Source organism: Rattus rattus, chromosome 2 (assembly GCF_011064425.1).
Source record: "Rattus rattus isolate New Zealand chromosome 2, Rrattus_CSIRO_v1, whole genome shotgun sequence".
Lineage (NCBI taxonomy): Eukaryota > Metazoa > Chordata > Mammalia > Rodentia > Muridae > Rattus > Rattus rattus.
In genome coordinates, this window is record NC_046155.1 from 38256067 (window position 1) to 38283820 (window position 27754).

Sequence of the window (27754 nt, forward strand, 5' to 3'; positions counted from 1 at the left end):
TAGATAAAAAACTGGAATTCGGCAGCAGCTCTCTGCTCCCAGAACCCGTGGGAGAGATACCTTACCGCCTGGTCAGGTGGGCACTCCTGAGGCTGCAGAGCGGAAGAGACCACCAACACTGCCCACCCCTGCCCACATCCCTGACCCAAGAGGAAACTGTACAAGGCCTCTGGGTTCCTGTGGGGGAGGGCCCAGGAGCAGCAGGAGCCCTGCCTGAGACACCGCCGGAACCTGAAGGAAACAGACCGGATAAACAGTTCTCTGCACCCAAATCCCGTGGGAGGGAGAGCTAAACCTTCAGAGAGGCAGACACGCCTGCGAAACCAGAAGAGACTGCTCTCTGCACACATTACTGATTCCAGAGGAAAACACCGGAGGCCATCTGGAACCCTGGTGCACGGAGGCCCCCGGAAGAGGCGGCGCAGATCTTCCTGGTTGCTGCCACTGCGGAGAGCCCGTGGGCAGAACCCAGCGAGCGAACTTGAGCCTCGGGACCACAGGTAAGACCAACTTATCTGCTGCAAGTGACCTGCCTGGTGAACTCAAGGCACAGGTCCACAAGAACAGCTGAAAACCTGTAGAAAGGAAAAACTACAGGCCCGAAAGCAGAACACTCTGTCCCCATAACTGACTGAAAGAGACGAAAACAGGTCTACAGCACTCCTGACACACAGGCCTATAGGACAGTTTAGCCACTGTCAGAAATAGCAGAACAAAGTAACACTAGAGATAATTTGATGGCGAGAGGCAAGCGAGGAACCCAAGCAACAGAAACCAAGACTACATGGCACCATCGAGACCCAATTCTCCCATCAAAACAAACATGGAATATCCAAACACACCAGAAAAGCAAGATCTAGATTCAAAATCATATTTGACCATGATGCTGGAGAACTTCAAGAAAGACATGATTAACTACCTTAGAGAACAAATAGAAGCCTACAGAGAGGAATCGCAAAAATGCCTGAAAGAATTCCAGGAAAACATAAATAAACAAGTAGAAGCCCATAGAGAGGAGACACAAAAATCCCTGAAAGAATTCCAGGAAAACACAATCAAACAGTGGAAGGAATTAAAAATGGAAATAGAAGCAATCAAGAAAGAACACAGGGAAACAACCCTGGATATAGAAAACCAAAAGAAGAGACAAGGAGCTGTAGATACAAGCTTTACCAACAGAATACAAGAGATGGAAGAGAGAATCTCAGGAGCAGAAGATTCCATAGAAATCATTGACTCAACTGTCAAAGATAATGTAAAGCGGAAAAAGCTACTGGTCCAAAACATACAGGAAATCCAGGACTCAATGAGAAGATCAAACCTAAGGATAATAGGTATAGAAGAGAGTGAAGACTTCCAGCTCAAAGGACCAGTACATATCTTCAACAAAATCATAGAAGAAAACTTCCCTAACCTAAAAAAAGAGATACCCATATGCATACAAGAAGCCTACAGAACTCCAAATAGATTGGACCAGAAAAGAAACACCTCCCGTCACATAATAGTCAAAACACTAAACGCACAAAATAAAGAAAGAATATTAAAAGCAGTAAGGGAAAAAGGTCAAGTAACATATAAAGGCAGACCTATCAGAATCACACCAGACTTCTCGACAGAAACTATGAAGGCCAGAAGATCTTGGACTGATGTCATACAGACCCTAAGAGAACACAAATGCCAGCCCAGGCTACTGTATCCTGCAAAACTCTCAATTAACATAGATGGAGAAACCAAGATATTCCATGACAAAACCAAATTTACACAATATCTTTCTACAAATCCAGCGCTACAAAGGATAATAAATGGTAAAGCCCAACATAAGGAGGCAAGCTATACCCAAGAAGAGGCAAGAAACTAATCGTCTTGGCAACAAAACAAAGAGAAGAAAAGCACACAAACATAACACATCCAAGTATGAATATAACAGGAAGCAATAATCACTATTCCTTAATATCTCTCAACATCAATGGCCTCAACTCCCCAATAAAAAGACATAGATTAACAAACTGGATACGCAACGAGGACCCTGCATTCTGCTGCCTACAGGAAACACACCTCAGAGACAAAGACAGACACTACCTCAGAGTGAAAGGCTGGAAAACAACTTTCCAGGCAAATGGTCGGAAGAAGCAAGCTGGAGTAGCCATTCTAATATCAAATAAAGTCAATTTTCAACTAAAAGTCATCAAAAAAGATAAGGAAGGACACTTTATATTTATCAAAGGAAAAATCCACCAAGATGAACTCTCAATCCTAAATATCTATGCCCCAAATACAAGGGCACCTACATACGTAAAAGAAACCTTACTAAAGCTCAAAACACATATTGCACCTCACACAATAATAGTAGGAGACTTCAACACCCCACTCTCATCAATGGACAGATCATGGAAACAGAAATTAAACAGAGACGTAGACAGACTAAGAGAAGTCATGAGCCAAATGGACTTAACGGATATTTATAGAACGTTCTACCCTAATGCAAAAGGATATACCTTCTTCTCAGCTCCTCATGGTACTTTCTCCAAAATTGACCATATAATTGGTCAAAAAACGGGCCTCAACAGGTACAGAAAGATAGAAATAATCCCATGCGTGCTATCGGACCACCACGGCCTAAAGCTGGTCTTCAATAACAATAAGGGAAGAATGCCCACATATACGTGGAAATTGAACAATGCTCTACTCAATGATAACTTGGTCAAGGAAGAAATAAAGAAAGAAATTAAAAACTTTTTAGAATTTAATGAAAATGAAGGTACAACATACCCAAACTTATGGGACACGATGAAAGCTGTGCTAAGAGGAAAACTCATAGCGCTGAGTGCCTGCAGAAAGAAACAGGAAAGAGCATATGTCAGCAGTTTGACAGCACACCTAAAAGCTCTAGAACAAAAAGAAGCAAATACACCCAGGAGGAGTAGAAGGCAGGAAATAATCAAACTCAGAGCCGAAATCAACCAAGTAGAAACAAAAAGGACCATAGAAAGAATCAACAGAACCAAAAGTTGGTTCTTTGAGAAAATCAACAAGATAGATAAACCCTTAGCCAGACTAACGAGAGGACACAGAGAGCGTGTCCAAATTAACAAAATCAGAAATGAAAAGGGAGACATAACTACAGATTCAGAGGAAATTCAAAAAATCATCAGATCTTACTATAAAAGCCTATACTCAACAAAACTTGAAAATCTGCAGGAAATCGACAATTTCCTAGACAGATACCAGGTACCGAAGTTAAATCAGGAACAGATAAACCAGTTAAACAACCCCATAACTCCTAAGGAAATAGAAGCAGTCATTAAAGGTCTCCCAACCAAAAAGAGCCCAGGTCCAGACGGGTTTAGTGCAGAATTCTATCAGACCTTCATAGAAGACCTCGTACCAATATTATTCAAACTATTCCACAAAATTGAAACAGATGGAGCTCTACCGAATTCCTTCTATGAAGCCACAATTACTCTTATACCTAAACCACAAAAAGACCCAACAAAGAAAGAGAACTTCAGACCAATTTCCCTTATGAACATTGACGCAAAAATACTCAACAAAATTCTGGCAAACCGAATCCAAGAGCACATCAAAACAATCATCCACCATGATCAAGTAGGCTTCATCCCAGGCATGCAGGGATGGTTTAATATCTGGAAAACCATCAACGTGATCCATTATATAAACAAACTGAAAGAACAAAACCACATGATCATTTCATTAGATGCTGAGAAAGCATTTGACAAAATTCAACACCCTTCATGATAAAAAGTCCTGGAAAGAATAGGAATCCAAGGCCCATACCTAAACATAGTAAAAGCCATATACAGCAAACCAGTGGCTAACATTAAACTAAATGGAGAGAAACTTGAAGCAATCCCACTAAAATCAGGGACTAGACAAGGCTGCCCACTCTCTCCCTACTTATTCAATATAGTTCTTGAAGTTCTAGCCAGAGCAATCAGACAACAAAAGGAGGTCAAGGGGATACAGATCGGAAAAGAAGAAGTCAAAATATCACTATTTGCAGATGATATGATAGTATATTTAAGTGATCCCAAAAGTTCCACCAGAGAACTACTAAAGCTGATAAACAACTTCAGCAAAGTGGCTGGGTATAAAATTAACTCAAATAAATCAGTAGCCTTCCTCTACACAAAAGAGAAACAAGCCGAGAAAGAAATTAGGGAAACGACACGCTTCATAATAGACCCAAATAATATAAAGTACCTCGTGTGACTTTAACCAAGCAAGTAAAAGATTTGTACAACAAGAACTTCAAGACTCTGAAGAAAGAAATTGAAGAAGACCTCAGAAGATGGAAAGATCTCCCATGCTCATGGATTGGCAGGATTAATATAGTAAAAATGGCCATTTTACCAAAAGCGATCTACAGATTCAATGCAATCCCCATCAAAATACCAATCCAATTCTTCAAAGAGTTAGACAGAACAATTTGCAAATTCATCTGGAATAACAAAAAACCCAGGATAGCTAAAACTATCCTCAACAATAAAAGGACTTCAGGGGAATCGCTATCCCTGAACTCAAGCAGTATTACAGAGCAATTGTGATAAAAACTGCATGGTATTGGTACAGAGACAGACAGATAGACCAATGGAATAGAATTGAAGACCCAGAAATGAACCCACACACCTATGGTCACTTGATATTTGACAAAGGAGCCAAATCCATCCAATGGAAAAAAGATAGCATTTTCAGCAAATGGTGCTGGTTCAACTGGAGGTCAACATGTAGAAGAATGCAGATCGATCCATGCTTATCACCCTGTACAAAGCTTAAGTCCAAGTGGATCAAGGACCTCCACATCAAACCAGACACACTAAAACTAATAGAAGAAAAACTAGGGAAGCATCTGGAACACATGGGCACTGGAAAAAATTTCCTGAACAAAACACCAATGGCTTATGCTCTAAGATCAAGAATCGACAAATGGGATCTCATAAAACTACAAAGCTTCTGTAAGGCAAAGGACACTGTGGTCAGGACAAAACGGCAACCAACAGATTGGGAAAAGATCTTTACCAATCCTACAACAGATAGAGGCCTTATATCCAAAATATACAAAGAACTCAAAAAGTTAGACCAGGGGAGACAAATAACCCTATTAAAAAATGGGGTTCAGAGCTAAACAAAGAATTCACAGCTGAGGAATGCCGAATGGCTGAGAAACACCTAAAGAAATGTTCAACATCTTTAGTCATCAGGAAATGCAAATCAAAACAACCCTGAGATTTCACCTCACACCAGTGAGAATGGCTAAGATCAAAAACTCAGGTGACAGCAAATGCTGGCGAGGATGCGGAGAAAGAGGAACACTCCTCCATTGTTGGTGGGGTTGCAGACTGCTACAACCATTCTGGAAATCAGTCTGGAGGTTTCTCAGAAAATTGGACATTGAACTGCCTGAGGATCCAGCTATACCTCTCTTGGGCATATACCCAAAAGATGCCCCAACATATAAAAAAGACACGTGCTCCACTATGTTCATCGCAGCCTTATTTATAATAGCCAGAAGCTGGAAAGAACCCAGATGCCCTTCAACAGAGGAATGGATACAGAAAATGTGGTACATCTACACAATGGAATATTACTCAGCTATCAAAAACAACGACTTTATGAAATTAGTAGGCAAATGGTTGGACCTGGAAAATATCATCCTGAGTGAGCTAACCCAATCACAGAAAGACATACATGGTATGCACTCACTGATAAGTGGCTATTAGCCCAAATGCTTGAATTACCCTAGTTGCCTAGAACAAATGAAACTCAAGACGGATGATCAAAATGTGAAGGCTTCACTCCTTCTTTAAAAGGGGAACAGGAATACCCTTGGCAGGGAAGAGAGAGGCAAAGATTAAAACAGAGACTGAAGGAACACCCATTCAGAGCCTGCCCCACATGTGGCCCATACATATAGAGCCACCCAATTAGACAAGATGGATGAAGCAAAGAAGTGCAGACCGACAGGAGCCGGATGTAGATCGATCCTGAGAGACACAGGCAGAATACAGCAAATACAGAGGCGAATGCCAGCAGCAAACCACTGAACTGAGAACGGGACCCCCGTTGAAGGAATCAGAGAAAGAACTGGAAGAGCTTGAAGGGGCTTGAGACCCCATATGTACAACAATGCCAAGCAACCAGAGCTTCCAGGGACTAAGCCACTACCTAAAGACTATACATGGACTGACCCTGGACTCTGACCTCGTAAGTAGCAATGAATATCCTAGTAAGAGCACCAGTGGAAGGGAAGCCCTGGGTCCTGCTAAGACTGAACCCCCAGTGAACTAGACTGTCGGGGAGGGCGGCAATGGGGGAGGTGGGAGGGGAACACCCATAAGGAAGGGGGAGGAAGGGGATGTTTGCCCGAAACCGGAAAGGAATAACACTCGAAATGTACATAAGAAATACTCAAGTTAATAAAAAAAAAAAAAAAAAAAAACTGGAATTCACTGGTTTTGACTCCATCGTGGTACCAATGCCTTGGGAGAAACTTTCAAATTAAGTTCCAAGACTACAGTTTCTATTTCCTTTCTAACCCTAAATACTTGAGAGGGTTTGCTTTTCTAATCGGATCTCCAAGGAAGTTCATATTCTTGCTGTTAGATGTCAGCTTCTTCCTTTATTTTTGAGATTTTAATTACATCACTTCTCTCTTGCTTTTCCTTCCTCCAAACCCTCTGATGCAATTAAATCATGTGGTAGTTCATTACACTGTGGTTTAGAATGGTTTCTTGGCTGAGAGCCAGTTGCCAGCAGTGCCTACACACTTGAGAGCAGAGGTAAGACCAACTTTTCTGCTACAAACGACCTGCCTGGTGGCCTCAGGCCACACAAAGGCAGAAGTTCTCTGGGACAGGACACCTCCGGTTTCCGGTTGTGCCCAGAACTGAACAGAACTGATCCCACATCTCCATGCACTCAAATCCTATAGGGGAGAGAGCTAAACTTCTAGAACTGTGGACAATCCTGAGACTTCAGGGGAGACCTCCACTTCTGCCCACTTCTACTAACATTCTTGGCCCAAGAGGAAACTGCATAGTGCCGCTGGATACAGGACTATAGGACCAGTAAGCATCAGGAACCTGCTGGTCTCTGCCTGTGCCTGGAACTGAGCTGAGCCTGTCCTACAGTTCCTTGCTCCCAAATTCCATGGGGGAGAGAGCTGGACCCTCAGAAGTGTGGACATTCCTGAGAACTCAGACAAGACAACTACTTCCTGCCCACATTCCTGACACAAGAGGAAATTGCCTAGTGCCATCTGTGGCCCCTGGTCATAGGGACCTAGAAACAGTCAGGGACCAAACATTTCAGGTTTCTGCCTGCACCAACAGTTGAAAACCAGTCACCAGAAGTGCTTACACACCTGACAGCAGAGGTAAGACCAAATCTTCTGTGTCAAGCAACCTGCCTGGAGGCTTCAGGTCACACAAACCCAGGAGCAGCTCTCTGTCCCAGATCTAGCTGAAAGAAAACAGGTCTACAGGAGAGCTGACACACAGGCCTACAGGAGAGTCAAGCCACTCAGAGAGACACCAAGACAAGCAAACACCAGAGACAACCTGATGGCAAGAGCCAAGCTCAGGAACCTAAGCAACAGAATTCAAGACTATTTGGCATCATCAGAGCCCAGTTCTCCCACCAAAGAAAACACTGAATATCCAAACACACGGGAAAAAGCAAGATTTAGATTTAAAAATCACATTTTATGATGATTATGGAGGACTTTAAGAAGGACATAAATAACTCTCTTAAAGAAATACAGGACAACACAAGTAAACAAGTAGAAGCCCATAAAGAGGAAACACAAAATCCCTCAAAGAATTATAGGAAAACACAACTAAACAGGTGAAAGAATTGAACAAACCGTCCAGGATTTAAAAATGGAAATAGAAACAATAAAGAATGTACAAAGGGAGACAACCCTGGAGATAGAAAAACTAGGGAAGAGATCAAGAGTCTTAGATGCAAGTATCAACAACAGAATATAAGAGATAGAAGAGAAAAATCTGAGGGGCAGAAGATACCATAGAAAACATCAACACAACTGTCAAACGTAATGTCAAATGCAAAAGCTCCTAGCCCCAAAACATCCAGGAAATCCAGGACACAATGAGAACATCAAACCTAAGGACAATAGATAAACAAGAGAGTGAAGACTACTAACTTAAAGGGCCAGTAAATATCCTCAACAAAATTATAGAAGAAAACTTCCCTAACCTAAAGAAAGAGATGCCCCTAAACCTACAAGAAGCCTAAAGAACTCCAAATAGATTGGACCAGAAAAGAAATTCCTCCTGTCACATCATAGTCAAAACACCAAATGCACAAAAAGAAAGAATATTAAAAGCAGTAAGGGAAAAAGATCAAGGAACATATAAATGCAGACCTATCAGAATGACACCAGACTTCTCACCAGAGACTATGAAAGCTAGAAGATCCTGGGCATATGTAATACAGACCCTAAGAGAACACAAATGCCATCCCAGGTTACTGTATCCAGCAAATTCTCAATTAACATAGATGGAGAAACCAAGATATTCCATGACAAAACCAAATTTACACAATATCTTACTACAAATCCAGCCCTACAAGGGTAATAGATGGAAAATTTCAATGCAAGGAGGGAAACTACACCCTAGAAAAAGCAAGAAAGTAATCTCCTTGTAATGAAAGCAAAAGAAGAGAAACACACAAAAGCAAAAACAATCACTATTCCTCAATATCTCTTAACATCAATTGATACAATTTCCCAATAAAAAGACATAGATACATAAAGAGGACCCAGCATTTTGCTGCATATAGGAAACATACCTGAGAGACAAAGACTGAAAAACAACTTTCCAAGCAAATGGTCCCAAGAAACAAGCTGCAGTAGCCATTCTAATATCGAATAAAATTGATTTTCAGTCAAACATTTTCAAAAAAGATATTTCACTTCATATTTGTCAAAGGAAAAATCCACCAAGATGAACTCTCAATCCTAAATATCCGTGCTCCAAATGCAAGGGCACCTACATAAAAAATCAAAACAAAACAAAACAAAACAAACAAAAAATAACCTTACTAACACATTGCACCTCACACAATAATAGTAGGCAAATTCAACACCCCACTCTCACCACTGGACAGATTATGGAAACAGAAATTAAACCGATATATAGAGAAATTAACAGAAGTTATGAGCCAAATGGATTTAACAGATATTTATAGAACATTTCATCCTAAGAAAAAGAATATACCTTTGTCTCAGCACCTCCCGGTATCTTCTCCAAAACAGGCATTAACAGATACCAGAAGATAGAAATAAACCCACACATCCTATCAGATCACCACGGACTAAGGCTGCTCTTCAATAACAAAAACAACAGAAAGCCCATGTAAGAGGAAGGTGAACAATGCTCTACAAAATGGTAACTTGGTCAAGATAGAAATAAAGAAGGAAATTATAGACTTTTTAGAATTTAATGAAAAAGAAGGCACAGCATACTCAAACTTATGGGACACCTAAAAGCTCTAGAACAAAAAGAAGCAAATATATCCAAGGGGAGAAGAAGGCAGGAAATAATCAAACTTAGGGCTGAAATCAACCAAGTAGACAGAAAAAGGACTATACAAAGAATCAACAAAACCAGAACTTAGTTCTCTGAGAAAATCAACAAGATAGATAAACCCTTAGCCAGACTAACCAGAGGTCACAGAGACAGTATCCAAATTAACAAAATCAGAAATGAAAAGGGAGACATAACTACAGAATTTGAGGAAATTAAAAAAAAATATCAGATCCTACTACAAAAGCTTATATTCATCAAAACTGGAAAATCAGTAGGAAATGGGCAATTTTCTAGACAAATACCAGGTGCCAAAGTTAAATCAGGATCAGATAAACCATCTAAATAATCCCATAAGGTGTACAAAATAGAAGCAGTCATTAAAAGTCTCCCAAACAAAAAGAAGCCAGGTTCAGATGGGTTTAGTAAAGAATTCTATCAGACCTACCTAGAAAACCTTATACCAATACTGTTCAAACTATTCCACAAAATAGAGACAGAGCACTACCCAATTCCTTCTATGAAGCCACAATTATGTTTATACCTAAACTACACAAAGACCCAGCAAAGAATGAGAACTTCAGACTAATTTCTCTTATGAATATTGACACAAAAGTACTCAATAAAATTCTTGCAAACCAAATCCAAGAACACATCAAAACGATCATCCATCATGATAAAGTAGGCTTTATCCCAGCTATGCAGGGATGGTCCAATATCCATCAATGTAATCCACTACATAAACAAACTCAAAGATAAGAACCATATGATCATTTCATTAGATGCTGAGAAAGCATTTGACAAAATTCAACACCCCTTCATGATAAAAGTCCTGGAAAGATCAGGAATTCAAAGCCCATACTTACACATAGTAAAAGCAATATACAGCAAAGCGGTAGCCAACATCAAACTAAATGGAAAGAAACTTAAAGCAATCCCACTAAATTCAGGGAATAGAGAAGCCTGCCCACTCTCTCCCTACTTATTCAATATAGTACTCAAAGTCCCAGCCAGAGGAATCAGGCAATGAAAGGAGGTCTAAGGGATACAAATTGGAAAAGAAGTCAAAATATCACTATTTGCAGATGATATGATAGTACACATAAGTGACCCTAAAAGTTCTACCAGAGGACTCCTAAGCCTGATAAACAACTTCAGCAAAGTGGCTGGATATAAAATTAACTCAAAGAAATCAGTAGCCTTCCTCTACTCAAAGGATAAACAGGCTGAGAAAGAAATTAGGGAAATGACACCCTTCACAATAGCCCCAAATAATAGAAAATACCTTGGAATAACTCTAATCAAGCAAGTGAACAATTTGTGTGACAAGAACTTCACATCTTTGAAGAAAGAAATTGAAGATGTCAGAAGATGGGAAGACCTCCCATACTAATGGATCAGCAGGATTAATATAGTAAAAATGGCCATTTTTCCAAAAGCCATCTACAGAATCAATGCAATCCCCATCAAAATTCCAACTCAATTCTTCAGAGTTAGAAAGAACAATTTGCCAATTTATGTGGAATAACAACAAAACCAGGATAGCAAAAACTATCCTCAACAGTAAAGGAATTTCAGGGGAATCACATCCCTGACCTGAAGCAGTATTACAGAGCAATAGTCATAAAAAAACTATATGGTATTGGTACAGAGACAGGCAGATAGATCAGTGGAACAGATTTGAAGACCCAGAAATGAACCCACACAGCTATGATCACTTGATCTTTGACAAAGGAGCTAAAACCATCCAAAGGGAAAAAGATAGCATTTTCAACAAATGGTGCTGGTTCAACTGGAGGTCAGCATGTAGAAGAATGCAAATCTGTCCATTTTTATTGCCCTGTACAACCGCCAGTCCAAGTGGATCAAGGACCTCCACATCAAACCAGATACACTTTCACTAATAGAAGAAAAAGTGGGTTAGAGTCTCAATCACATGAGCACTGGGGAAAATTTCCTGAACAGAACACCAATGGCTTTTGCTCTAAGATCAAGAATTGACAAATGGGACCTCATAAAACTACAAAGCTTCTGTAAGGCAAAGGACACTGTCATTAGGACAAAAGAGCAATCAACAGATTGGGAAAAGATCTTTAACAATCTTACATCTGCTATACATCAAAAATATACAAAATACCTCAAGAAGTTAGACATCAGAGAGCCAAATAACCCTATTAAAAATGGGATGCAGAGCTAAACAAAGAATTTTCAGCTGAGGAATATAGAATGGCTGTGAAGCACCTAAAGAAATGTTCAACATCCTTAGTCATCAGGGAAATGCAAATCAAAACAACCCTGAGATTCCACCTCACACCAGTCAGAATGGCTAAGATCAAAAACTCAGGTGACAACAGATGCTGGCGAGGATGTGGAGAAAGAAGAACACTCCTCCATTGTTGGTGGGATTGCAAACTGGTACAACCATTCTGGAAATCTGTCTGGAGGTTCCTCAGTAAATTAGACATCGCACTACCTGATGACCCAGGTATACCTCTATTGGGCATATACCCAAAAGATGCCCCAACATATAACAAAGACACATGCTCCACTATGTTCATAGCAGCCTTATTTATAATAGCTAGAAACTGGGAACAACCCAGATGTCCTTCAACAGAGGAGTGGATATAGAAAATATGGTACACCTACACAATGGAGTACTCATACGCTATCAAAAATGACTCCATGAAATTCATAGACAAATGGATTGAACTAGAAAGTATCATTCTGAATAAGGTATCCCAATCACAGAATAACACACATGGTATGTACTCACTGATAAGTGGATATTAGCCCAAAAGCTGGAATTACCCAAGATACAATCCACAGACCACATGAAGATCAAGAAGGATGACCAAAGTGCTGATGCTTTACTCCTTCTTTAAAGATGTAAAAAAATATTCATAGGAGTGGATATGGAGGCAAAGTTTGGAGCAGAGACTGAAGGAATGGCCATTCAGAGCCTGCCACACATGTGGCCCATAGAAATACAGCCACCAAAACTAGATAAGATTGATGAAGCTAAGAAGTGGATGCTGACAGGAGTTGAATGTAGATCTCTCCTGAAAGACACAGCCAGAGCATGTGAAATACAGAGACAAATGTTAGCACCAAACCATTGAACTGAGAATGTGTTCCTTGTTGGAGGAATTAGAGAAAGGATTGAAAGAGCTGAAGGGGCTTGTAACCCCATAAGAACAACAGTGCCAACCAACCAGAGCTCCCAGAGACTAAATCACTACCCAAAGACTATACATGAACTGACCCATGGCTCCAGCTTCATATGTAGCAGAGGATGACCTTGTTGGGCACCAGTGGAAGGAAAAGCCCTTGGTCCTGCCAAGGTTTGACCCCCCAGTGTAGGGGAATGCCGGGGGTGGGTGGGTAGAGGGGGTGTGGATGGGGAGGGGAAACACCCTTATAGAAAATGGGGAGGGGGATGGGATAGGAATAATATTTGAAATGTAAATAAAAAAATCTAATAAAAGAAAAAATATATATAGGGAGAGGATGGTTTCTTTTCAAATGATTATTCTCTTTTTTTCTTTCTTTCTTTTTAAATATCCCAGAAGATCTTGCGGGACATATATGTTATATTTGTAAATCTTTATAGGTAGGACTCAGAGCTGCAAAAATATAACCTGTGGAAATGTTCTATAGAAACTGCTAGAAGAAATAGAAAATAACCACATTTTCCTTTTCATAACTCCCCTGCGTATTAAGTTTGCTAACAAGTTAGATACACTAGTATAAAAGTAATTTTTATTCACGTGAAATAATTGCCGTCTTGGATATGAATATGAATATGAATATATGATATGAATATGCTCACTCTTGTTCTTTCTGATCTTTGGCTGGCTGGTTCAACTCAGCTGTTCTGGCTTAAAGCTCCTCTCTAAGCTGACTAGTTCAAACCGCCTTCTCTCAGCTTCTAACTGAATTGCTCTTCTTGGCCTCAAACTAACTCTGGCAATTTGTTCTAAGCATCTGGATCCTTATTTTCAGGCTTCAACTGTCTTTGCTGACCTGCACTGTACTGCATGGAGAAACTCAACTCCACTGTGCTGCATCCATTGCACTGACTCTCCCTGTATTGCTCTTAAGTAGCTTTTCTCTTATAAGTTGGGCATATCCTATCTCTGACTTAGTTGTTAAATCTTTCTTGAATTCATTACTTTGTCCATCTCCCAATTAGATGTGATTGTTTGGGATTAAAAGTGTGCACTGAAGAATTCCAGCCAGAGGGATTAAAGGTGTGTACTAAGGGTGTGTCTGCATTCCAGCGAGGTCACACATTGAAGATCTTCGGATGTGATCTGAACAGCTACTTGGGCAGATTCAAATTCTTGTACAGGGTAGAACTCTCTCATTTCTTTTTCAGACTTGAAACTAGGGACCTTATAAGAGGGACTAGGCCCATAGGTGTGTCCTTCTTTTGACTTTTATACTATAAGCTGTGGTAAAGAACATATACTTCAAATAAATCTACTACTGCAAGACTCACCCTGGACTTGTCCTCAAAAGGATGTGTGGATGCATTCTCAATAAATGATGGTACTTAATGAATTGTACGGGGATTGCTTTGGTCAAGTCAGAAATTTTATTTGTGGTTTATTTGATATAAATTTCATTGAAATGTACTGTTCAAACCATTTTAAAATTATTTATTTTTGAGACAGGCTTCAAGTAGTTGAGCCTGGCCTGAAATTTGTTAGGTAGCCAAGATTTGGTATTGCCTCTGATTGACATGCTTCTACATCACAAGTACTAATATTAGAGGAAAGTACCACATATCCATTGACTGAATCTTTAACATAAGTCTTATTGAAGTATGATGTTCTTACTGAAAAATAAATATTAAATATGTATCACAGTGAGATTTTGCAAAGAGAACAGAATTAATAAATTTGAAATAGAATATTACCTGTACTTCAAAATCCTCCTACCTATAGCCTTCCATTCACCAAACAAGTATGACTAATACTTTTGGAAGTCACAGATATGACATCATAGATAAGTTCTGGAAGTATTAAAACATTACCGATAGAACCATATGATATACACTGTTTTATTCCTGGATTTCTTTCTTTTGCTTATCATTACATTGGATTTTCATTCAGGTACTTTCATGCAGCCATAAATTAATTTTTAGTTATATAATATTGTTGTCTATTAATTATGCAACTTTTCCATTTTACAATAAACAGAGGTACTGAGCCAAAGGAGTAAACATAACAGAGTAAAATATCAAAGTAGTCAGGTAGCAAGACATAAAATTAAATAGTGATACTTTAATGTAGAGGGAAATATTTATTCTCTTCTCCCAATATCTACATATTGGATTATGTTTGGAACTATGTTGACAGGCTCAAAAATAAAGTCATACAAGGTGTAGAAATGTTGGTAAGGGTCAGCTTTGATTTAGCTGATGATTACCCATTCCAATACCTGACAATCTTGAGGGTGGAGTGAAGATGTTAGTGAAATCATCACTACTGTGTTGTCTACTTTATAGGGATAGCACTAATCTCCTGAGAGTCCATTCCAAGAATTGCCCAATCACTTTTGGTTTAGTATCATACAGAAATGGAAACATTCAGATATTTCTTTTTCTACTATAATGAATCCTTTAGAGATTGAGTATAATGAATGATTCAGAGATAAGAGTGCAGGCTCCTTAATAGACATATTTTAACTTATTGCTCAATGATATTGTCACAACGTGTGTCTCCTCAAATTTTAAATGCTGTTACCCTAACTTCCAAGGCGGTGGCATTAGGAAATTGTGTCTTCCAGAGTTGCTTAGGTCACTCCCCCTAGGGAGCAAACTTTTCCATTTAACACAACAAGAAGAAATTTCTACTAGTACAGGACACTGGACTAATCTGTCTGGCACCCAGATCTTAGATTTCCAGCATCTAGAACCATGACAAATAATCCTATTGTTTATAAGTTGGATGGCTTATGGTATTCATTAAAGGAAGCCAAATGGAGCAAAATATGTGGGAACAAAAAATAATAATACTCGTGATAAGGTTATAACATCAAAGCTCAGAATCCATTTTCTACCATTTTTTTAAAGATTTATTTATTTATTATATATAAGTACACTGTAGCTCTCTTCAGACACACCAGAAGAGTACAGATGGTTATGAGCCACCATGTGGTTGCTGGGATTTGAACTCAGGATCTCTGGAAGAGCAGTCAGTGCTCTTAACCACTGAGCCATCTCTCCAGCCCCATTTTCTACCATTTTATACTGACTCTTCTCTGACTTACTGATCAGAGCAGTACCCTAGGTCTGCTGTTATTAGCTCTTGACTAATTACTAGCATGTTTCTTCTCTCTCTCTCTCTCTCTCTCTCTCTCTCTCTCTCTCTCTCTCTCTCTCTCATATTGTTTTTCTATTTTCTGGATTCTATTAGGGTATTAGAAATCTCTGGGTCAAATTTTTATAGTCACTAGAGATTAAACTAGTGACTAGGATTAGGATTCAGTGAATAGATTAGGATTCAGGTTTACCTGCCAGGTCTGTCAATCTGGGTCAGAACTGATCAGTTTTCCTTATTGAATGTTAATTTCATTACCCCAAAAATTGAGCAGTTTCAATATTTCCAGAAAACTAATTAAATTCTTCCCTGCATTGTTTTCTAAAATATACCGTATTTCTATTTTTGTCTAGAAATTATTCAAATTCTCCTTCTAAAGGATTCAAACATACTTGTAAGTAGTTGGTGCTGTTGATTCAAATAATTTTTAAAATCTTTAAAAAGAAAACCGTACATTTTTATCATTCCTATCTGCTATTATAGTGTAAACTGCACTGGGATTGGGTGATGAAGCCGTACTTATGGTCACAAGTTACCCAGGAGGAGGTCTTGAGAAGGCAGAATGTTAGAAACTGACATATGGGCTCTCAGTAAGTCCAACATGGCCACGTTTTCCCTGCAGCACTGCGTGCGACATATTGAGTCTCAGCTGATGTGTCTGACTCTTATTTAAAGGCAATGTTTTATGGAAATACAGATCCTTAAACACAAGATTCATACCATAACCATGGGGATAGTTGTTCCTAAATAAAAAGCCTGTGGTAAGTTAAACTTCAAGGGACTATTCTCAGACACATCCAGGGGTTACTTTGTGTAGCAGCAGATTCAACAACCTGAAATAGTTGCACTCCTCTTTTCCTTATGTTCATTTTAGGCAGTCTCATATAACTTAATTTACTTGATTTTATGTCTATTTATGTCTACTGAACTATTAATACTGAGTTCTCAGGATCACTTGACTCATTATTTCTGTAATGTCTAACCCCTATATTCCATCTTCCCTTTTCTCTCATTTTGACATTAGTATTTTTGTTTCTGTTTTTGTTTTTGTACATACTGACTTTTCTAAAATAAAAACCTATCCTACTCAAAGGGCTTGTAATAACTTTTCCATGCCTAATGAAACTGTTTCTAAAGTGTGTCCTGTGGTACACCAATTAAAGCATATGCTTCATAAAAGACAATTTCATTTTAAAAATAAAGATATACAAATACATGTAAAATTCTTATAGAATTTTCAAAGTTTAGATATGTGCATTAAGGACTATCAGAAAACTAGTGTCTCTCACTTATTTAACCATATTGTTGATTTTTGTTTTATCTATTAGTGGTCATTATATAAAAACAAATCTTTGGAAGCATCAGCTTATAGTTGAAATGTAAGCAGCTCTACATGCTGTCCAAAGCTTACTCCAGTGGCAAGGTACACTGAAGCAAGTGAGACCTCTAACCTGTTATCCTCAGCCATTTCATAGAACCGTCCTTGAAATTGTCTAAAGAAGGACCCCTGTTGGAGGAATTAGAGAAAGGATTGAAAGAGCTGAAGAGGCTTGCAACCCCATAAGAACAACAATGCTAACCAACCAGAGCTCCCAGGGACGAAACCAGTGCCTAAAGATTATATACATGGACTGACCCATGGCTCCAGCTGCATATGTAGCAGAGGGTAGACTTGTTGGGCACCAATGGAAGGAGAAGCCCTTGGTCCTGCCAAGGTTGGATCCCCAGTGTTGGGAAATGTCGGGGGTTGAGGGAGTAGTGGTGCGAAGGGGAGGGTGAATGGGGAGGGGGACACCCTTATAGAAGAAGGGGAGGGGGATGGGATTATGTCCAGGAAACCGGGTAAAGGAATAGCATTTGAAATGTAAATTTAAAAGAATGCAATAAAAAAAAGAATTAAAGAAATATCAACTCAATGACATGTAAACTCCTTCTTGATTCTTGTTACTATATCATGGTGTGAAGTCACTAAAATGACTTTACTGAGAAATATACCCAAATACAATACCTATTATTAAGAAATAATGTGAAAAAAAGAAATAATGTGATTATAATTTGGAACTTCAAGCTGATTAAAAAAAATTCCCTTTTAATAATAATAATAATAATAATAATAATAATAATAATAATAAAGAAATCACTTTAGAAAATGTTCAAATTACAGAGTCTGCACATGGCTATTTAGCATTGTTTACTATGTACCTTACAACGGAAATTTAAATTCAAGGTGAATTACTGTAGCAACAGAATCATACTAGAAATAAATTCCAGAAGTTAGCTTCAGACTTTGATTCAGGGAAGCTTCTAGAGTCTCCTCCTCCTACTTAGGAGAAGAATGTTTCCTAATTGCCCTTACCAGGAATTGCTAGGGAAGGAAAGTCTGACTTTAAACCTAAACTTCTCCATTTCCCTGGCTACCAGAACATTCTTGGTCATTGCTATGCTGTGCCGAGCTCAGATATTTTGCCATGTTTTGAATGTACTGATGCAAAACTTTTCCTTCGTCTCTGCTCCCAGATTAGCTTTCCTTGTGGAGAGAATTTCAGATTCTCTGGAGCTGCACATGTTCAAGTGTTTGGGCCCTTGGCATTTGTTGATTCAGTCTTGTTAATAGTACAGCATTTATAGGGAGTTAATTGTTGGCATTCTTTTCCTCTGAAATGCTTAGCCACAGCATTCTACCTTGTCCAGTGGTATTTGGGCATGTTAGTTCTATACATCCCAGTCACTAAATGCCCACTACAATAAAATATAGGTTTCCATGGAGACAGTCATATCTCTATATGAGTGGCTGGGGAAAATATTTTCCATGACTGGACCTAGGGGCTTTCATTTTTAACACGCATTTCTTGGTATCTAAGGATTTTAATCCCAGATGTATTGGTGCTATTTATAAGCCATGACTCAAAGTTATTTCCTCTGTCCTTCGGCTTGGTTCTTTCTGAGAATATATTCAGTGTCTGGTGGAAAAAGTTTATACCATGGATTAAAAATCTATTCCACTGAAGTTCTACAATAGTAGCTAAGCCCTTAGGGGGATCTGACCTCCCCTGGTACAGCAAACTGTTACTGAAAACTGTTCAAGGGAGTTGACATCAATTTCCTCCTACCATCCCCAAAGGACTATGATGTCTATGGAAATGAGGCTCTATGTATAGTCTTTAAATGAAATCTACACTCCTTTCAACTTTACTGTATTACAGAATGCTGTGTAAGCCTGCTTGCCCAGAGCATCATTCCCTGAGCTATACATTCCACTGACTTTGTACATTCCAAGAACCATAGTCATCTAATTAAACCTTAGTCCTATGTCCTGGTCTGGCCATCATGGTAAAAAGTGAAACTTTGGCAAACATATGTGTTGAGGTACTATCCTGAGTAAAGGCTGAGATTTGCTACTAAGTATAAAATTAAGAAATAAATGTTGTTATTGAAGACAAGCCTTAGTCCATGGTGATCAGATAGTATGCATAGGATTATTTCAATCTTCCTGTATTGGTTGAGGCTTGTTTTATGTCCGATTATATGGTCAATTTTGGAGAAGGTACCATGAGGCATATGAGATGTTCTATAGATATCTGTTATATCTATTTGGTTCATAACTTCTGTTAATGTCACTGTGTCTCTGTTTAATTTTTCTTTCCATAATCTGACCATAGATGAGAGTGGTGTGTTGAAGTCTCCCACTATTATTGTGTTAGGCACAATGTGTGCTTTGAGCTTTAGCATTGTTTCTTTTACAAGTGTGGGTTGCCCTTGCATTTGGGGCATAGATGTTCAGAATCGAGAGTTTATCTTGGAGGATTTTTCTTTTGGTGAGTATGTAGTGACTTCAGTCCTACATAGATCCCAAAATAATCATAGGAGGTAGAGGGAGGAAGCGACCAGGGAGGGAGAGAGGTGGGGTGGGGAGTATTGGAAGGGATAGAAGTACAGACGATCAGAAAATTGAATAGAAACATGTAGCAGAGAAGGATGGGAACTGAGGTTGTTACTAGAAAGTCCCAGATTACAGAGAAGCTAGAGGCTCCCAGGAGCCAGTGACTATGATTTTAGCCAAAATATGTAACAAAGGGGAGATATAACCTGTAGAGAACATCTTCAGTATGTAGGCATAGCTCCCAGTTGAGGGATGTGGTCACCCATGCATCTCAAAATTTTAAACCCAGAAATGTTCCTGTCCAAAGGAAAGACAGGGATAAAAAAAGTAAAAGAAAGTGAAGGATATGCCATCCAGAGACCGCCTCACCTAGGCATCCGTCCCATCTGCAGACAACAAACCCCCATACTATTGCTGATACTAAGAAGTGCTTGCTGACAGGAGGCTTATATGACCATTCCCTGAGAGGTTCTACCAGCACCTGACCAAGAAAGACGCAGATATTTACAGCCAACTATCAGACTGAGCCTGGGGACTCTAATGGAAGAGCTACGGGAAGGATTGAAGGGGCTAAAGGAGATTGCAACCCCATAAGAAGAACAATATCAACTGATTGGACCACAAGAGCTACCAGTGACTAAACTACCAACCAAAGAGCATATATGGAGGTAGCCAGAACTCCAGATACATATGTAGCAGATATGGCCTTATCTGACACCATTGGGATGAGAGAGAGGCTTGATGCCCCAGTGTAGGAGAATCTTAGATGGGTGAGGCAGGAGTGGTTGAGTAGGTGGAGGAGAACCCTCATAGAGGCAAAAGGGAGGAATGACGGGTGATGGGATGGAGGGTTGATGAAGGGGTAGCCAGGAAGGGGGATATCATTTGAAATGTACACAAATAAAATTATTAATAAAAAAGAAATACATGAAATTGAACAACAAAGCAAAGAAGTGCATCCTAAAATTTTGTGTAGTAAGGTAAATGTTACCTGGCCAGCCTGCCATTGCATTGTGTTCCTAATAGTATAAGGAAACTTTCTCCTATGTTGTTCCTCCTGATACTGGAATTTTTCCTTATGCTCAAGTTGATTATACATTCTGTTATGTCCTATGCCCTTGGAAACCAATCATGATAGAAGTCAGAAAAACTGCTTTGTATAATTACCCACAAGCATTCAAACAACAGCACTTCATATAGCTCTGCATAAGCTTTTGTGATATTTGGTTTTGTAAGCTGCCTCTCAGATGGACCCCAATGTAAGAGAGTACCTGCACCAATATAAGAAACCATTTGAAATATGACTTCCATTTTGAATGAGGGTTGGATAAAGTTCAAGTTCCCAAGACCTCTCTGGGAACTGAGATCCTACTTGGCAGAAAGAGACATGTATGTGGGTAACTGACAACCCAGTTGGCAAGTTAACACATTGATATTAGACAAAGCAAGTCCCATTCCACAGCTGAATACTCAATGGGAGTAGGATAAGTGTACAACAAAGACATGTTTCTATGGAAATCTCCTATCTCTAAATCCTGACTGATGGAATAACTTGGCACAGATGTTTATAGATTTTAGGCTTAAAAAGCTCTAAAAGATCTTAACTCAATGTCACAACCAGCTCCCGAGTCTGGATTTGTGGCACTTATCAATCAGTCCTGGGACAAATGGTCAATAAAGTATCCATATCTGACTAAGATTGGTTTTTGTGTGGTTTATGAGGTAACTTCTGGACGCTAATATAACCTACACACAGTATCATGCTTCTAAAACAAATACAATGTGATAAGAATTTCAGTACTGATATATATCTTAAACCTCTCATTTTATAATCCAATGTTTTCCTTGTTTCCTTAGTTCCTTTAATACTACTCAGCTTTTCTTCCTTTTTATTTTAAAATACCCCAAATACCTTCTCACTTTATTCTGCATTCCTCTTTCTTCCCTTCTCTCAATCTTCTTTGCTATGGCCACCATGTTGCATTAGCAGCTGCTTCAAGTGGCTGCCTACAGGAGCATTTATTTTAAGAATCACACCAATAGACACTTAAATGATATAAGGATAATGGTTTGAATGTGTCTCTTCCAAAACTGTGGTGTTGAATCTTAATGGCCAATGTGATGGAATTGAGGAGTGATCAAGTCATAATGACTCCTCTGTCACAAATAGGTTTAAGGTGTGTATAGAAATTTTAATCCAGGCTGGGCGTGGTGGCACGCACCTGTAATCCCAGTAGCTTGAGAGACTGGGGCAGGATTGTGTTTGAGAGTTCAAGGCCAGAATCCTGGGTGTCAGAAATTTTAATCCAGTAAAATGGCTGTTCTGGCAAGGGATCACATCCAAAGTCCTTTTAGGTCTTTGTGATCTAATTGGAATGCAGACACACCATATACCTTTAATCCCTCTGGCTGGAATACACGCTTCCATTAGTATACACCTTTTATGTCAAACAATGAAGGTAAAGATAATTTGTAGAAGGAAGCAGCCATGTTTGAAAGTGATGTCTAATTGAGGGGCAGAGAAGGTGATGAATCAGACAAAGATTTAACAGAATGAGTCAAAGATAGGATATGCCCAACTTTCATAAGAACAGACAAGAAAGAGAAGCTATTTAAGAAGGAGAGAGAGAAGGGGTTGGGGATTTAGCTCAGCGGTAGAACGCTTGCCTAGCAAGCACAAGGCCCTGGGTTCGGTCCCCAGCTCTGGAAAGAAAAGAGAGAGAGAGAGAGAGAGAGAGAGAGAGAGAGAGAGAGAGAGAGAGAGAGAGAGAGGCAAATGGGGTTACTGCAGTGTATGTAGTGTAATGGAGTTGAGCTCATTGTACTTTAGTGCAGGTTAAGTTGACAGCAGTTGAGAAGGAGCCAGAAGGTTGGAACAAATTGCTAGAGTTAGTCTGAGGCGAAATATACTAATTCAGTGAAAAGCCGAGAAAAGTCAGATTAAATCAGTCAGCTTGGAGAGGAGTTTGATCCGGAGCAGCTGAGTTGAACCAGCCAGCCAGATTTCAGAAAGAACTTGAAAGGGTTTCTTCAACAGAAAGCTTCTTAGATGAAAATCGCTTCTGGTGGATAAAAGTTACAAAAAAAAAGTTTACAAAAGTTCTTAAAAGGAGAATTTATACACAGTTCAGACAACTTGATCTTTCATTCTGTTGATTGAGAACACAACAATCATTCTTTTTGTCCTTCTGCCTTCTACTGTGTGCAATAAATAGACCCTCACCAGGTGTTCCCACCTTGAACTTGGATGTTTCAGTCTTGAAAATTATGAGAGAATAATTTTTAAAAATTACCCCAGACTGAGACTTTCTGCTTTATTGGTGTAAATCAATGGTTTTAAACCTTCCTAATTCTGTAACATTTTAGTAGAATTCTGTGTGTTGACTTCAACCATAAAATATTTTGTTGCTACTGAATAACTGTATTTTTGCTACTGTTGTGAATTATAATGTAAATTTGTGTATTTTCAATCGTCTTGGGGAAACCCATGTAGAAAGGTTGTTTGACACCAGCAAAGGTGTCATGACCCAGAGGTCTTAACACTGCACCAAATTGGGTGAAATAAGCCCCAAGTATTTTCTCTTCATGACTATAAATACTGAAAGCATTCTTAGAAATTTGACCTTTTTTTCCCAGTGTTATAGGAAGGCCTCTAAAATTAAAACTCTGTAACAAAAACTACATTGCAGTCTCATACATTAGGAGAAGTAATAGCAGAAGAAGTAATGAAAAGGAGCTATGAAAATATCTCTTATTCATTCTTTCATTCCACTCATTCACATACCAGGCATTTGCCAAGTACCTGCTGTCTCGAGAGCATATAGTTGTTATTCTATCACTGGATGAAACTCCAAACTATAGTGGCAGGCAGTTGATAATTAAATATTTCAGTAATTTATCTATAATAGCTGTGTCTCAGGGAAATACAAACTACCTTGAAAATAGCACAAAGGACTTGAAATATCACAGAACATTTCCTGGCACCTAAAGTGAGATTTTTAACAATGAATAAGAATTGATCAAGTGAACAGGAAAACAATAAAATTTCCATTGAAAGAGGCAAGCATGCAGGATGTCTGATGCCATAAATAGATTGGTATCAGAAGAAAACTGCAATTTGATCACCGAAAGCTGTCAAAGAATGAGGAGAAAGAACTTGGATAAAGCTAAAAACAGCAGGAAGAATGACTGGAAGAGTGATGTGATAAAGACTTATAAAGGACTGGGCTAGATTCAATAGATGAACATTGTTTGTACCATTGGAGACCAAGGGGTGAAGCTAAGAACATTTCCCAAGACTCTTATGGTGAATGAAAGGAAGTAAGACCTGCTGAGCTCTATGCAGTGCTACACAGGGCAGAGAATACCATCTATACTAAACCATCTGCCCAGAGGGACATAAAGAAGACATTTGAATTGTAAGGCAACAGTACAGTTTAAAAAGCCCACATACACAGATGAATCTAATCACTTAGTTCTGAATGAGGCAATTATGGGAACAGAAAAGAAGACACTGAACAAAGAGCAAAGAGAGGATGACCAAGGGTTTCTCTGTAGACACAACAGCTCTGCAATGCAAAACACTTTCTAGAAAGAAAACAGGTGAGGATGTTTCCTCCAATTTCCAGGAGTGTGACAGAAGGTGTAAAAGAAGGGGCTTGAGACCCCATATGAACAACAATGCCAACCAACCAGAGCTTCCAGGGACTAAGCCACTACTTAAAGACTATACATGGACTGACCCTGGGCTCCAACTGCATAGATAGCAATGAATAGCCTAGTAAGAGCACCAGTGGAAGGGGAAGCCCTGGGTCCTGCCAAGGCTGGACCCCTAGTGAAGAGGTTTCTTGGGGGGAGGGCAGTAATGGGGGTAGGATGGGGAGGGGCACACCCATATAGGGGGCGGGGAGGGTTGGGGAATATTGGCCTGGAAACTGGGAAAGGGAATAACATTTGAAATGTAAATAAGAAATACCCAATTTAATAAAGATGGGGGGAAAAAAGGACAAAGAAAAGTAGATTTATGAGGTCATTCTACAGAAATTCCAACATGCACTAATGAGACAATAGTGTTGAAGGATATTTGATCAAATTGTGAGCACTTAGATTGTAAACTGGTATGGTTCAGCCTTTGACAGGAGAGCTGTTTACTGTAAACAAGAACTTGTGGTATGGTCCAGCCCTAGCACGCACCTTTAATCCTAGGGTTAAATAAAGTCAACCCTAGTTGAGAGGTGGAGTAAGTAACCAGCTATGAGGGAGTGAATATAAGAAAGGGTCTTTGAGTTGAAAGCACTTAAGACAGGATGGAGAAGGAGAAGGAGAAGGTGAAAGAGCTTTTTCCTTCTGGGCCATCACTGGAGTAGCAAGGCTAGCTGAGGGCTTTCTGTGCCTCTCTGATCTAGCAGGCTTTCACCATAGTGTCTGAGCCTTCTTTTGGAAAATGAAACAGCTAGAATTTTTGTATTAAAAAAAACAACATGATGTTTAACATTTTAGCCACTTACTATAGACAAGGACTAGAACTCAATTCATCTGTCAACCTTCTAATTGAGCGTATTATTGCTCCAGAATTGTTAAAGGGCTAACTGAGGTACAGTTAGATGGAGTAACTTGTTCAGGATCACAACGCTACTGAATAGATGAGTCAAAGCTCTAACTCATTATGATTCTAAAACTTGTTAATATTTATACACGTATTCTACACTATTTCCCCAAGGAAGGAAGAAGAGTTCTCCCAGGGAAGTATAGACCAGGTGATATGGACAGATGAGTTTGAAGACAGAAGTCACAGGACGGAGGGATAAACAAGCACATATGTAGGAAACTTGGCAGGGGCCATTTCTCACAGAAAGGTCATAAATTATTTATAGTTGGATGTTACTCTACACTCAAATGGATCCTTTTCACGCTAGCATGTTTAATATAAAGTTCACACATTACTGACAGCCAATTAATCTGGGTTTTCCTTTTGGTTTTTTGCTTGTTTGTTTGCTTGTTTGTTTTAGATGAAAGCAGTGCAAAAATATGTGTCATATGTACTTATACGAAGAGGAAGTTAAGTTCTGTTTCATCAGAGGATGCAGCAGGGAAGGCATGGAGCCCTTAGTGGGATGGAACTGCAGCCTTTTATTTGTGTCTCTCACCAACTGACTGGAGAACAGGATTAAAGTTGCTAAAATGTTATTCTTTACTTTTTGCCATGGTTGTAATATTTTATGATTTTTCTTAAAAACTTCGCTAACCGAAAGGAACAGTTACATTTGAGTAATCCAACTACTAATTAGAATGTTGAAATAACAGGAATTGCTAGACATAAGGATTAATAATTATACTGTCTTGTGCACAACCAATGTTTTCTTTCATTTTTATGAGTTGACATTCATTCGTAAGGTCCTGCCAAATTTCGGGTACGTAAGTCTATAGCAGCATTAAAACGTGATTGCTTTTATTGATCGAACAGAAAAAGTCCTGATACCCACTCAGCCAATTGCTTCTCGATAGGAAATAGAAAATAAATTAAACACAAATGACTTCTCTGTTCCTTTCTTTACTGATCTTTAGCAAGAGAAAAAAAAAGATGTTTCAAAGCAAGCGAGAAACTCATTTTATAGGAACTCTATAATTATTATTATAGTAATTACTTGGGAGTTTTCCTACTTCTACAAGTCCTTACCTACTAGCAGAGACTTAGCATACATTTGTTCATTTGCTCACATGCTAAGGATGTACCAGCAAGCATAGTTCATAGCAAGGAAACCGCACAGTCTAGGGTGGGGTCTAATTGCTTCTTCCATATTCTTAAGATGGGTGAATATTTCCATTGCAGATAATCTACTTTTATAACATTTCAGAATCTAGTTCTTAACCAAGAATGAGACAGGAGGTGTCTTTTATGATCTCAGAAATACTTATCACTTATAAGAAAGTGGGATGATTGGTGTCATACACAACTCAGTGCACCAAACTCAAACATTATAGACAATGTAGATGGCTTAAGGACCAGAACTTTGTATACATACAGTTTCTGAGACCAGAAGTTACTAGATAAAGCTAGTGGCTGAGCTGGTATTTGGTAGAGGCTCTCTACAAGACATATAAACAGTTACCTTCACAGTGTGTCCTTTTTATTAATTTTTATTTACTTTTACACTCCAGAATTTATTCCACTCCTGGTCCACCCCACCACCACCGATGGTTCCATATCCCATAACTCCTCCCTGACACCCTACCTACATGTCTCCACAAGGTTGTCCCAACCCCACCCATCCCACTAGACCTCTAAACTTCTTGGGGCCTCCAGTCCTTTAAGGGTTAGGTGCATCTTCTCTGACTGAACCCAGACCTGGGAGTCCTCTGCTGTATATGTGTTGGAGACCTATCTCACTGGTGTATGCTTCCTGGTTGGTGATCCAGTGTCTGAAAGATCTCGGGGTCCAGGTTAATTGAGACAGCCGGTCCTCCTACAGAGTTGCCCTCCTCTTCAGCTTCCTCAAGATTTTTCCTAATTCAACCAGTCAGGTCAGCAGCTTCTGTTCTGTCCATTGGTTGGGTGCACATGTCTACCTCTGACTCAGTTGCTTTTTGCGTCTTTTGGAGGGCAGTCATGATAGGCCCCTTTTTGTGAATGCACCATAGCCTCAGCTCTTAGGGCCTCCCCTTGAGCTGAAACCAACTTTGGGCCTGTCGCTGGACTTTCTTTTCCTCAGGCTCTTCTCCATTTCCATCCCTGAAGTTCTTTCAGACAAAAAGGAATATGGGTCAGAGATTTGACTCTGGGGTAGCAACTCCATTCCTCCTTTGATGCTCTGTCTTTCTGTTGGAGGTGGGCTCTACAAGTTCCTTCTCCCCACTGTAGGGCATTTCATCTACCCCCCACCTTTTGAGTCCTGAGAGTCTCTCACTTCCAAGGTCTCTGGTACATTCTAGAGGATCCTCCCAAAATCCTTCCTCCCTAGATTGCCTGTTTTCATTCTTTCTGC